Here is a 13,441-nt window from a genome sequence, read left to right on the forward strand (position 1 = left end):
TGGGGCCCATCCTGGCTGGTGGAAGATGGAGGCAGTGGACACTACCACTCCCATGATGCCGTAGGGTTTTCAGGTGGGGTGCCCCCCCTAGGGTTGGGTTCCAGGAGAGGTTTGGCATCTTAAGGGATTGATGGGGGGTTGCTTGGAGGAGGTTTCAAGACGAACAGCAAAGGGGAAGTTGGACAGTTGCCAGAAAACCAGGGAGACAAGGCAGGTGAGGTGATACCTGTTACTGGACCAGCTTTGCAGTCACACAAGGTCTTCTTCATGCAGGGGAAAGGTGCTCAGAGCATCACAGTTCAATAGAAGGTGGAACGCTCTGCCCCAAACACCAGACATTCCCCTACTTCCTGGAACAGGGGTGCTGTCCCCACTTTCCTGTAAACAGCCCCACCATGTAACCCAGAGGTGGCTGCATCTTAGCACCAAGACACCAGTGGTCACTGCTCCAGAGGAGATGGTACATACAGGCCACTGCCCTACGTGGCCACCAGACGTCACAGACTGTGCACTGTCTTAGCTGGCCACACACGTTACTGCACCAAGAGGTGAGGTACACACAGGCTACTACTCAAACTGGGCACCTGGGGTCACTGCAGCAAAGCTTAAGGGGGGGATACAGGCAGGGCACTGCCGCACATGGTCACAGGTGGCACTGCTGCAATGGTGCTGGTGGAGGGGAGATGATAAAGAGGCTACTGCCTGAAGTGGCCACTACTACAATGGCATGGAGAGAAGGGGAAGGAGAAAGCAATAGGGCACTGCCACACCAGGGCACCCCAGGGAGGTCACTGCTCCAATTAGTAGAGATACACATCGGGTAGTGCCCCAATTGGGGGTCCTACACCAGAGAGAGAAGGGGCTGGGGAGAGAAGAGAAAATCAAAGGCCACTGCCTCACTTAGCCATGGGGGTCACTACCTAAATAGGGGACACACACACACAGGGCACTGCCCCACCTGACCAGCAGGGGTTACTGCCCCAAGTGGGGGATATACAGAGGGTATTGCCCCACAGGGATGCCAGGGATCAGTGCCTGCCATACCTGGCACATGGGTAGAGGGGATAGGGTGACCAGATGTCCCGATTTTATAGAGATAATCCTGATATTCGGGGCTTTTTCTTATGTAGGTGCCTATTAGCCTCCACTCCTTCCCGATCCTTCACACTTTCTATCTGGTCACCTTGGGGGGCGGGGAGAGGGGGCTACACAAAGGGCACTGCCATACGTGGCCACCAGTGCACATCCCTAGTGGGGGAGTGATACACACCAGAAGCAGGGCTCACTGCCACAAAGGAGTTGAAAGATACCCAAGGCACTGCCTGACACAGCCACCCAGGCACCCTGCCACCTTGGGGAAGGTGAAGAATACAGCTTGGGCAATGACTCCTCTGGCTACCAGTGGTCACATGCCCAATGCAAGGGTTGCGGGGAGTAAATACATACAGGGGACTGCCCCACCTGGGCAACACGAGTCACTGAGATGAGAGTGGGATATGCAGAGGGCACTGCCCCAATGGCTGATATACATACAGAGCCCTGCCTCACCTACCCACCAGCGCTCACAGGCGCAATGGAAGTAGTGGGGGTCACACAGGCAACTGACCTCAGTTGCCACCAGGGGTCTCTGAAGCAATGCTAAGGGGGATACATGCCAGGCGTTGCTGTCCCTCGCCACCAGGAGTCACTGCTCCTACAAGAAGGCACCTACAGGACACTCCCGTGCCTGGCCAGCAGGGGTCACTATCGCTGGGGAGGGGCTATGGTGGAAGCAGAGAAAGAGCAACTAACTGCAGTGGGGAAAATCACTATCTACCAGGGAGAAAGAACAGACTCTGTTAGGACATCACACCAACTCCGGCCAGGCTCGATACCAGCAATTCGGGGCTGGAGCAGCTCCAGCTAGAGGCTGGGCAGAGACAGGTGACCTCGGTTTCTGCGCTGAGCAGGCTGCTTTGGCAGCGAGGAGGGACAAGGAACCCCCCGGCCAGGGTGTTGCTGCCCAAGGAGGGGGAGATCTGTGACAGTCTTTGGAGTAGCTGGTTCAGCAGCTGTGAGCCACACGCTTCTCCCTGCCTGAGCTCTCCAGGAGCGCATTACGCACAGGTGTGCGCTGGATGTGGGTACCAGTGTAACAACAGGGCCAGACTCTGCTGAGTGCTGCCTGCAAGAGACAGGGGCAGATGGGCAGATGGGGGCAGGAGATGACAGAGCCAGCGGCCATGAGCTGAACCCATCACAAGTCCAGCCTCTAACATCACCATCCATCCCTGCAGCTCTCCATCTGTCCTGCTGTCCGTCCAACCCTCAACACCCCATCCATCCCCAATGTATGCCACACACACCCCTTCACCCATCTGCCGCACACACTCATCTATTTCCTTATGCATCCTGCTGTCCCTCTGATTGTCCCTACAGTGCCCAGCACAAGGACGCATAGTGGACCCTGAGCAAGGCTTTTGGGTGATGCAGTAATGGAGCTAGCGGGTGATACGGGGCATCTCTAATCCCAGCCCCACTTCTCCTGTGCCCAAAGCCATGACCGCAAGCCCACCCCTTTCAGTCTCAGACCTCACAGCTCCAAAGACTTGAATGGCCACTCACAGTGTGACCCAGTTACAGCAATGAGGTCTTCCTGAAGATAGGGGGTGGGAGGAGCAACCCCCTTATCCTGGCAGGCAGGACACATCCTTCCCAGTATGGCAGAGACCCTGCCCGTGGGCAGATAGACCCAGCTGAGCCCATAGGAGACTGGGGGAGGGGGAGCAGAGGAAGAGAATGCAGGAAACTGAACATGACAGGTGTCCATGAAAGGAGAGAGAGAGAGTTTGAGTGAAAGTTGGCCAACACAGAGAGAAAAACCTAGGAGGAAGAAAGAAATTCAGAACAGGGAGTCACCCTCATGGATGCAACTTTCTGCTAGTGAGCACACACCACTCCTGGCCAGAGAGATGATCTGCCCTCGCAAATGGCAACATCATCTCCCTTGAAGCACCTGGTTGTCTCCCCAATCCTTGGTGCTGTTCAGCATGTCTCCCTCCACAGAACTTACCTGGCCTCATCTTAGACTTCATCTTCATATTGCTCTTCTCTTTCCCACAGCTCCTGCTCTGCTCCTCAGACCTGTCTGTCTCAGCTCTGCAGGCAGAGGGGAAGGGGCATGATGGGAACACACACGCCCCATTCCAGACACCACACAGCATCCACAGGGCTACCAAAACACCTCATCTTCGGCCAAAACCACACCCCACCCCGAGGGAGCAAAAAGCCTTTGTGAGTACAGCACACAACAAGACAGGAAAAGATTAACACCCACACCCAGCCCAGCCAAAGTGGGAGCTTCCTCACCTTCCCGGTCACAGGACCATGGGGCTCATGGATGGAGAAGTTTGCTGGGCTGTGGGGGTCCCTGAAGAACTAGCTCAGCATGTGAATGACTGGGATGTATGTGGGGGCCTGTCTGTCGGTTGGGGTGTCCAGAAGGACCTAAGGGAATAGGGGGATTAGGGATAGAGGAGAGTGGCATTGCCAAGGTGCATTGTGGGAATGTGGGATTCAGAGAGCCCAGAGTGGATGGGTGTCGGCGGTTGGACGACTCCACAGTGGTTGAAAAGGAGAACCTGGCAGGTTTGGGTGTAGCAGAGATTGAAGATGAGGAACCTCACATCCTGGGGATGGACTGTGGGAGTGGGGGGATGGGAAAGTTGGGCCTAGCAATGAGAAATGGGTTGGAGGCAATTAGGGATGGGGCGCTGAGGACGGGTATGGGGGGGAGGAGGAGGAAGGGAGTGTGGGGTGCTGAGGACGGGAAGGAAGGTGTTGGGGGTGGGGCGAGAGGAGGAGGTCAATGTCGGGGTGCTGAGGACGGTGGGGGAGGAGGAGGTCGGGAGCGAAGGGAAAGGTCAGGTAGAGTGTACACGATGGGGGAGGGGATGCTGTGGGCTGAGGGATCCCCACAGATGGGGGTGGGGCTGGCGAGAGGGTCACAACAGATGGGGAGACACTGGGGGGCAGGTTGGAGGTGTTGAAGGGGCTGCTGGGGCCCTACAGAGGGAGAGGAGGGGGCGGTGCTGGCAGGAGAGTCACAGTGGATGGAGGGACACTGGGGGGCAGGTTGGGGGAGGTTGAAGGGGCTGCTGGGGCCCTACAGAGGAAGAGGAGGGGGCGATGCTGGCAGAAGAGTCACAGTGGATGGGGGGGACACTGGGGGGCAGGTTGGGGGAGGTTGAAGGCCTCCTGCTACTTCATGGCCCTTATCTGTATAGAGCTTATCTCCTGGAATGTGTCCCATCCTTATCTTGTAGGAATGCATCCTGGGAATGCATCCACTTAGCCTGTACATTCCTAGCTGCACTCTTGCTGCCATCAGGGATCTGCCACCCACACAAATCCTCCCCACAGGAAATCTCTTAGAGATCTGGCTCCTTTCTCACCAGCAGTTTGACTTGAAAGATATTTTGTTCACCCTGTCCCTCCCCCTCGCCCATCCAGATCAGTTCCCTACGTACATCCTCCAGGGCTTTATACAGACCAGTTTTAGATAATTCAGGCACTGGGGCTCCTCCTGCCACTTGCCCAATGCCTGTTTAATCCGTGCTCTTTAGCAGCCCCTAGTGACCAGTGGCAGAAGTGCAGTGTAGCTCTGGAAAGCTGCTCACTGCACATAGGGTGCAGATAATGTGCCTGTGTGTGAATTTCTCTCTTTTTAGGAAGAACGGATATAACGGGGAGCACTCAGCTCACCTTAATTATGCCCTCCTGAGGCAACGTGGTTGTTATTTTTCAGGGCTCCTTCCTCATGTCTCTCATGTAGATTAAACAGCAAGTGGAGTTACATGTGAGGCTGTTTTATAGATGAGTTTGGGTAACTAACCAGCCGCTTTAAAGGTCACGTGATGAAAGCGAGCACTGGGCCAAGTGAAGAACAGCAGCCGCTTCCAGAGCTGAGGAGCAGTTAACTTACTGCTGAGTTACCAGCCTTTGTGCTGGGCCAGCGGGACCCTCACGTGCCCCTGTGGCTGAGCCTCCAGCTCCTCTCACACACACGCGCACATAGGAAGGGAGGCTATAGCGGCTTTCAGCCGGGCTGCCGCACGTGGGGCTGCTCCCAGGCAGCTCAGCCCCCCCCGTTGCCCCCCCAGGCCCAGCGGGGGGGGGTGAAGCCCTTTCACTCGCGCTGCCTCTGCCCTGTCCCCCCCCGCCCGGCTCCCACGGGCCCGGGGCTGCTCCCGGGGCAGGGGCTGGGCCTGGTGCCTGGAACTGGGTGTCTGAGCCCCCGGCCCCCCCGTGCGGAGCCGCCTCTCCCCGTCCCGCCTCAGCGCCCCTCGGCCCGGCCCCGCCCGCCGGCTGCCCCCGAGCCCGCGTCCCCCCAGCAGCGCCGGGGCGGGTCCCACTGGTGCCCCCCCCCGGCTCCCCGTGGGGAGGGGGCGGGGGCAGCGAAGCCTCGGGGCGAGGGAACCAGGCCCGCCCCCCACGCGCCGAGTCTCTGTCCCGCGCTCTCTCCGCCAATCAGGGAGCGGGGAGGGGCGCGGGGGAACTGACGAACTACGGCCCCTGCTCCAATAGAGGCCGCGTGTGAGAGGGAGAACTACGCTTCCCAGTGTGCACCGGGAGGGGGCGCGTTGCCTGAGCAACCGTTCGTCACTTCCGCTCTGAGACGAGCCAGGAACTACAACTCCCAGCCTGCCCCGGGGCGCTTCAGTCCTCTCGAGCCCAGGAGAGGGCGGGTCCCTGGGTCAATCGGACACCTCCCGCCCCGCCCCCCAGAGAGCCCCGCCCCCCGTGCAGTGTATTAACCTGCTCCGCGTGGGAACGTGGCGCGCCGCTTCGCCCCTTTCACCCCCGCACAAAGCAGCTGATCGGGGCGGGGGCGGGAGCGCGGGGGGCGGAGGCCGAGGACCGGGGGGGCAGGTCAGTGCCGGGTCTGTCTCTGCCCGGTGACTTGGTACATTTGTCTGCACCGCGGGGATGTTCCCAGCGCCCCTTGTTCGCTGGGGCTGTAACCCCCCGTCTGGGTGTGAGCTGGTTTCTGGGGGTGTCCGATGAGCCTTGGAACCGGCTCCTTGTCACTCCCCGAACTCCCGCTGTGCCCGGCCACCCAGCCCCGTCCTCCTCCCTCGGGTGAGCCCGGCTTTAACCCCCCTGCAGTGCCAGTGTCACCCGCAGACAAACCTGCCACTGAACCGAATTAATCCTCCTCATTCCCCGAGCTCCGCCCTCCCCCCAAAGCCCTGCCCCTGCCCCTCCTCCTGGGGTCCTGCCCCCACACTGCCCCTGCCCCCTCCTCCTGGGGTCCTGCCCCTACCCCTCCTCCTGGGGTCCTGCCCCCACACTGCCCCTACCCCCTCCTCCTGGGGTCCTGCCCCCACACTGCCCCTGCCCCCTCCCCCTGGGGTCCTGCCCCCACACTGCCCCTGCCCCCTCCTCCTGGGGTCCTGCCCCCACCCTGCCCCTCCCCCCTCCTCCTGGGGTCCTGCCCCCACACTGCCCCTACCCCCTCCTCCTGGGGTCCTGCCCCCACACTGCCCCTATCCCCGACGTCCTGGGGTCCTGCCCCTGCCCCCTCCTCCTGGGGTCCTGCCCCCACACTGCCCCTGCCCCCTCCTCCTGGGGTCCTGCCCCCACACTGCCCCTACCCCCTCCTCCTGGGGTCCTGCCCCCACACTGCCCCTGCCCCCCTCCTCCTGGGGTCCTGCTCCCACACTGCCCCTACCCCCGAGGTCCTGGCCTCACATCACCTGTTCCCCCTAATTCCTGCCCCATTCCCCAAAGCCCTGCCCCTGTCCCCTCCTCCTGGGGTCCTGCCCCCACCCTGCCCCTGCCCCCTCCTCCTGGGGTCCTGCCCCCACCCTGCCCCTGCCCCCTCCTCCTGGGGTCCTGCCCCCACCCTGCCCCTGCCCCCTCCCCCTGGGGTCCTGCCCCCACACTGGCCCTGCCCCCTCCTCCTGGGGTCCTGCTCCCACACTGCCCCTGCCCCCTCCTCCTGGGGTCCTGCTCCCACACTGCCCCTGCCCCCTCCTCCTGGGGTCCTGCCCCCACACTGCCCCTACCCCCGACGTCCTGGCCTCACGTCACCTGTTCCCCTAATCCCTGCCCCATTCCCCAAAGCCCTACCCCTGACCCCTCCTCCTGGGGTCCTGCCCCCACACTGCCCCATCCCCGACTTCCTGGCCTCACATCACCTGTTCCCCTAATCCCTGCTCCATTCCCCAAAGCCCTGCCCCCCTCCTCCTGGGGTCCTGCCCCCACACTGCCCCTACCCCCGACGTCCTGGCCTCACGTCACCTGTTCCCCTAACCCCTGCTCCATTCCCCAAAGCCCTGCCCCTGCCCCTTCCTCCAAGGCACCACCTTCGCATTGCCCTTTTTCCCCAATACCCCACCCCCACTCTGCCCCTTCCCCCAAATCCACACTCCTGCATTGCCTCTCCCCAATACACCCCTCCCCTGCACCCCTTCCCCAAGGACCCACCCCCGCCCTCACATTGCCCCTTCTCCAGAGTTCCTGCCCTAGAGCTTCTCTTTTGCCCTGAGAGCCTGACCCTGCACTGCCCCTTCCCCCTGAGACCCTGCCCCTACACCACCCATTCACCCGGGACCCCACCCTCACATTGCCCTGAGACCCTGCCCCTGCACCACCCATTCACCTGGAACCCCGCTCCCACATTGCCCCAAGCAGGGGCCAGCTCTAGCAATTTTGCCGCCCCAATCACAGCGGCACGCTGCGGGGGGCCCTCTGCCACTCGCCGGTCCCGCGGCTCTGGTGGACCTCCCACAGGCATGCCTGCAGATGCTCCACTGGAGCCGCGGGACCAGCGGACCCTCCACAGGCACGCCTGCGGGAGGTCCACAGAGCCACCTGCCGCCCTCCTGGCAACCAGCAGAGCACCCCCTGTGGCATGCTGCCCCAAGCACGCGCTTGGCATGCTGTGGCCTGGATCCGGCCCTGGCCTCAAGACCCTGCCCCCGCACCACCCCTTCCCCCTGAGACCCCACCCCTACACCACCCATTCACCCAGGACTCCGCCCTCACATTACCCCGAGACCCCTCCCCTGCACCACCCATTCACCTGGAACCCCGCCCTCACATTGCCCCGAGACCCTACCCCTACACCGCCCCTTAACCCTGAGAACCCGCCTCTACACCACCCATTCACCAGGGACCCCGCCCTCTCATTACCCCGAGACCCTGCCCCTGCACCTCCCATTCACCTGGAACCCTGCCCTCACATTGCCCCAAGACCTCGCCCTCCCACTGCTCCTTCTCCCGAGACCCCGCCCCTACACCACCCCTTAACCCAGAGAACCCACCTCTACACCACCCATTCACAAGGGACCCCGCCCTCACATTGCCCCAAGACCCTACCCCTGCACCGCCCATTCACCCGAGACCCTGTGCTCACATTCCTCCATGGCCCTGCCCCTGCGCCACCTGTTCCCTCTAATCTCTGCCCCCACATCGCCCCTTTCACCGAGGCCCTGCCCCTTCCCCAACCCCCATCTCTGCATCATCCCTTCCCCCGAGGCCCTGCCCTTGTACCACCCCTACCCCCAGTCCCCGCCCCTTTCCCTCAGACCTCACCCGTGCATCACCCTTCCCCCTGAGACCCCGCCCCTGCACTGCCCCTTCCCCCAGTCCCAGCCCCCGCCTGGCCTCTTCCCTCTAGTCCCCTCCCCTTCACCACCCATTCCCCTGAATCGCCATCCCTACATCACCCCTTTGCCCAAGACCCCGCCCACATGCTTCCTCTTTGCCCTGAGACCCTGCCCTCCCACTGCCTCTTCCCCGAAGTCCCCAATGCCACACTGCCCATTCTCCCGATTCCCTGCCCCCGCACCACCCCTTCCCCCCGAGACCCTGCCCCTGCACCACCCATTCACCTGAGACCCCGCCCTCACATTCCCCCGAGACCCCACCCTCCCACTGCTCCTTCTCCTGGGACCCCGCCCCTGCACCACCCATTCACCTGAGACCCCGCCCTCACATTGCCCCGAGACCCCGCCCTCCCACTGCTCCTTCTCCCGAGAACCCGCCCCTGCACTGCCCCTTGCCCCAAGGCCCTGCCCCCGCACCATTCAGTGACCCAGGAGCAGGCCAGACCTGGGAGGAGGGAGGCAGAAACGTGTTTTGCTCTGCCACAGACTTCCTGGGTGTCCTTGGGCCCATCACTCAGCCTCTCTGGGCCTCAGTTCTCCCGTCTGGAAATGGGGCTGGTGGTGCTTCCTACACTTGCACGAGCCTGGGAGGACAATTACCCTACGAATTAGGAAGATGCTCGGATCCTGGAGTAACGGGGGAGGGGCTCAGGGGGAGCATACCTCCTGACCCTGGCTGGGCGCCCCTGGCCCCTCGTAGCAAGGGGCTGTGCAGGAGGGTCTCCTTGCAACCATGAGTGGGTTTCTGGTGGGTGCTGTCATCTCTGCCAGAAACCCCCTAGAATCTCACTGGCTTCCTCTGCATGCGGGGAGGGGCTCCCAGGGCCACCGGGGGGGGGGCAAGAGGGGCAATTTGCCCCAGGCTCCGCAGGGGCCCCCACGAGAGTTTTTCGGGGCCCCTGGAGCGGGGTCCTTCACTCGCTCGGGGGCCCCAGAAAACTCTTGGGGGCCCCGGGCCCCGGAGCTTCTTCCGCTCCTGGTCTTCGCTGGCGGGGGAGTCCTTCCGCTCCGAGGGGAAGGACCCCCCGCCATTGCATTACCGCCGAAGCGGGACCTGCCGCCGAAGTGCAACCCGGTCTTCAGCGGTAATTCGGTGGTGGGGGGCCCTTCTGTTCAGGGACCCGACGCCAAAGTGCCCCAAAGACCCGCGGCAGCGGGTCCCGCTTCGGCCGTAATTCGCCGGCGGGGGGCCCTTCTACTCAGGGACCCGCCACCGAAGTGCCCCGAAGACCCGCGGCAGGGGTCCCCCGCCACAGAATTACCACTGAAGAGCGGGCTGCACTTCGGCAGCGGGTCCCGCTTCGGCACTAATTCACCGGCGGGGGGCCCCCGCCGCGGGTCTTCGGGGCACTTCAGCGGCGGGTCCCAGCACGGAAGGGCCCCCCGCTGCCAAACAGAGCTGGCTCTAGACATTTCGCCGCGCGGGGGGCCCCCTGCCGCTTGCCGGTCCCACGGCTCTGGTGGACCTCCCACAGGCATGGCTGCGGAGGGTCCGCTGGTCCCTCGGCTCCGTTGGACCTCCTGCAGACGTGCCTGTGGATGCTCCACCGGAGCCACGGGACCAGCGGACCTTCCACAGGCACGCCTGCGGGAGGTCCACTGGAGCCGCCTGCCGCCGATGGCCCCAGGCCCTCGGAATCCTCTGGGCGGCCCTGGGGGCTCCTATTTTCTGACTTGGGGGGGAGATTCTGTGATGTCAGAGCCGGTGGGGGGAGGCGTTTGAATCACAAATCTGGAGTGGCAGGGCAACCCCCTTCCCCAGTCAGATTCCACTAGAGGGCTGGGCTGGGACCTCTAGGGAGGGAGACCCAGGAAAAAACAGCCGCCACTATGGAACCCAGGAGTCCTGGCTCCCAGTCCCCCTGCTCTCACCTCTAGACCCACCTCTGCTCCCAAGCCAGGGATAGAGCCCAACCCCCACCTGCTCTGACCATTAGACCCCACTCCCCTTTTAGGCTCACTGCCTCTTCTATCCACGCAGCCCACCTGTCCGTCCCTTTGCTGCAGGTTTCTGGGGTGTCACCCCTGCTCTGCACTCCCTCAGTGCAACCCAAGGCCTTTCCTCCCACCAACTACATTTCCTCTCCCCCCTTGTGCTGGATCATCTGCTTGCCCCCCTGCCTCTTGCGGTGCGCTGTGCGGCATGGCTGGGGATTGTGCAATGGCCCTCACCAGGCAAGGCAGAATGTAAACCATAGGCCCTGCCCTGACCTGCCCTGCCCCACCCCACCCCACCGGATCTGCCTTCCAGGTGCATCAGAGCCCAGCGCCCTGCACCTGTGCCCTCCTGCCCCACAAGGGGTGAGCTGCAGTCCCCACCGTGCTCTGCAGAGGGGAGAAGGGTCAAGCCAACCAGCCCATTTGGGATGGGGGAATCAACACCCTTTTTTCTGCACAGCCACTGACCATCAGCAGGATTCCTCCTTCTCCTCCCTCCTGTGCCTCAGTGTGACTAAATCTCTGCACCTAGACAGCCGGTCCATCCACTGCACCTCAATCCCCGATGCCTGAGCCTCCGTGCCAAAATCCTGCACGTGGTTCCATAGAATTAAGTCTCACATCTCGCTGGGAACTCGACTTCTTGTGCCCAGAGAGTTTCAGCCCCCGTTAGTAGATGACCTGAGTCTGAGAAACACAGTGTCCGTCTTCTCTAAAGTACTTGGAGAGGTTTTTCTTGTGTAACCATGTGGCCTAATGGATAAGGCATCTGACTTTGCATCAGGTGATTTAGAGTTTGAGTCCCTTCGTGCTTGTGCGGTTTTACCATTGTGCTGAAAGTCCTACTTCCTTTACAGCTGGAACCTCTTCTTGGCTTCTCAGACCAATGCTCTGGCTTCAGCTAGAGCCCTAGGAAGGAGTTGGGGGTTGGACATCACAAAGGCTGGGGCATGAGCCCCAGGTGCTTCCAGTCTAGCCTTTGCTGTTCCTGACTTGCCAAAGAAAGTGGGCAGCTGCCCGGGCTGGCGTATAGAGCAGTTTCCCTCTTCCAAATGTGCACCTATCCCTGTACTTGAGGGGGTTGGTAAATAGCACCTTAGGAGCCTGGGTGTTTCTCTGCTTCTCACCAGCTGGGGAAAAGCCTCTTGAGGTAAAATCTCCTGGCCCACTGCAAAAGTGAGCACTGTGAATGGGAACAGACAGAGGCCCCACCGGGGGGGCTGGCCCTGCTTTCCTACCTTCTTCTGATGTTGGCCACAGAGCATCAGCAGCCGCCCCGCATGCTGGTCTGAGGGTGGCCTTCAGTGGGTGTTTGGCATGGCAGGGAGCAGGCTGGCTAGGGGTCTTTGTCGCTGTCTGCTGGCCACACATAGGCGTGGTCCTCCCCTCTCCTGAACTGCCAGAGTTAGTCTGTGCTTGAAAGCAGGGACACAGGAGACTCAAGACAAGAGGGTGAGAAAGACTGAGAAAGGACCTATGAAGACAGCACACACTACAGGGACACTGCCTCGTGAAGGGATGTAGAGACACCAAGTTGCCCCATTTTTCCTGGTGCCTTACGCAGCTGCATACTGCTCCAGCGTCCAGCCCGATCCCCCGGCTGTCTGAGCCGGCCAGGAAAGCTGCCCCTGCTCCGCCTCTTCCACAAAGCCCCCACCCCTGCTCTGCACCCATGCCTCCTCTTCCCACCCCTGCTCAACTCCATTGCCCCCCCACTCCGCCCCTTCCCCTGAGCTACATTCTGGTGGACTGCAGGAGGGATCAGTCTCATCCTGCACTCACCAGGCACCGGGAAGTGGAATGACCTGGCCCCAGCCTGCTCTGCTCCACCAGCTCCCAGCTGCGGCGCTGGTGAGTGCTGGGGGGCGTTTCCCCCCACTGCTCATCTTCCAAGGCTGGAAGCAGAGTGCAGTAGGCTGGGGCCGGATCACTCCACTTCCTGCCACCCCGTGAGTGTGGGGTCTGGCCTGCCCTGCAATTACCGGGCAGCGGGAAGTGGAGTGACCTGGCCCCAGCCTGCTCCGCTCTGCCAGCTCGGGCTGGGGGACGGGGTGCTGTGTAGGGCACCAAAATGTCTAGGGACAACCCTAAATAGATCATTTTTCCACAGGGACTGATGGCTGTTAGAATAGAGATATTCAGACTGCTTGTACAGGCCTAGACTTTAAGAACTTAGGTGTATTTTTATCACTTAGCCAGTAACAGGGGTATAAAACAAAGAACCAAAATCCCAGTCTGCCTGTGTCTGGGCCTTCTCTCCCTAGGAGAGTCTGAGCCCTTGTTCGTAGGTGTCATAAACAGATAGTTAAGGGTTAATGTCTCTTTTACCTGTAAAGGGTTAAGAAGCTCCATAAAGCTGGCTGACACCTGACCAGAGGACCAATAGGGGGACAAGATACTTTCAAATCTTGGTGGAGGGAAGTCTTTATTTGTGCTCTTTGTTTTGGGGGTTGTTCGCTCTTGGGACTAAGAGGGACCAGACGTCCATCCAGGCTCTCCAAATCTTTCTGAATCAGTCTCTCATGTTTCAAACTTGTAAGTAATTAGCCACGCAAGGCGTGTTAGTCTTATTTTTATTTTCTCAACTTGTAAATGATCCTTGTTAGCTGAGAGGATTTTACCTCTGCTTGCTGTAACTTTGAACCTAAGGCTAGAGGGGTTTCTTCCGGGCTATATAAATCTGAGTACCCTGTAAAGTATTTTCCATTTCGCTGTCCCCGCCCCCTCCGCCACGGGGAGCCGGGGAGGCACCAGTGGGACCCGCCCCAGCGCTGCTGGGGGGGTGCGGGCTCGGGAGGGCAACAGGTGGGGGCTGAGCTGTCTGGAAGCAGCCCCACAAGCGGCAGCCT

This window comes from Gopherus flavomarginatus (assembly GCF_025201925.1).
Source record: "Gopherus flavomarginatus isolate rGopFla2 chromosome 13 unlocalized genomic scaffold, rGopFla2.mat.asm SUPER_13_unloc_3, whole genome shotgun sequence".
NCBI classification, from domain to species: Eukaryota; Metazoa; Chordata; order Testudines; family Testudinidae; genus Gopherus; species Gopherus flavomarginatus.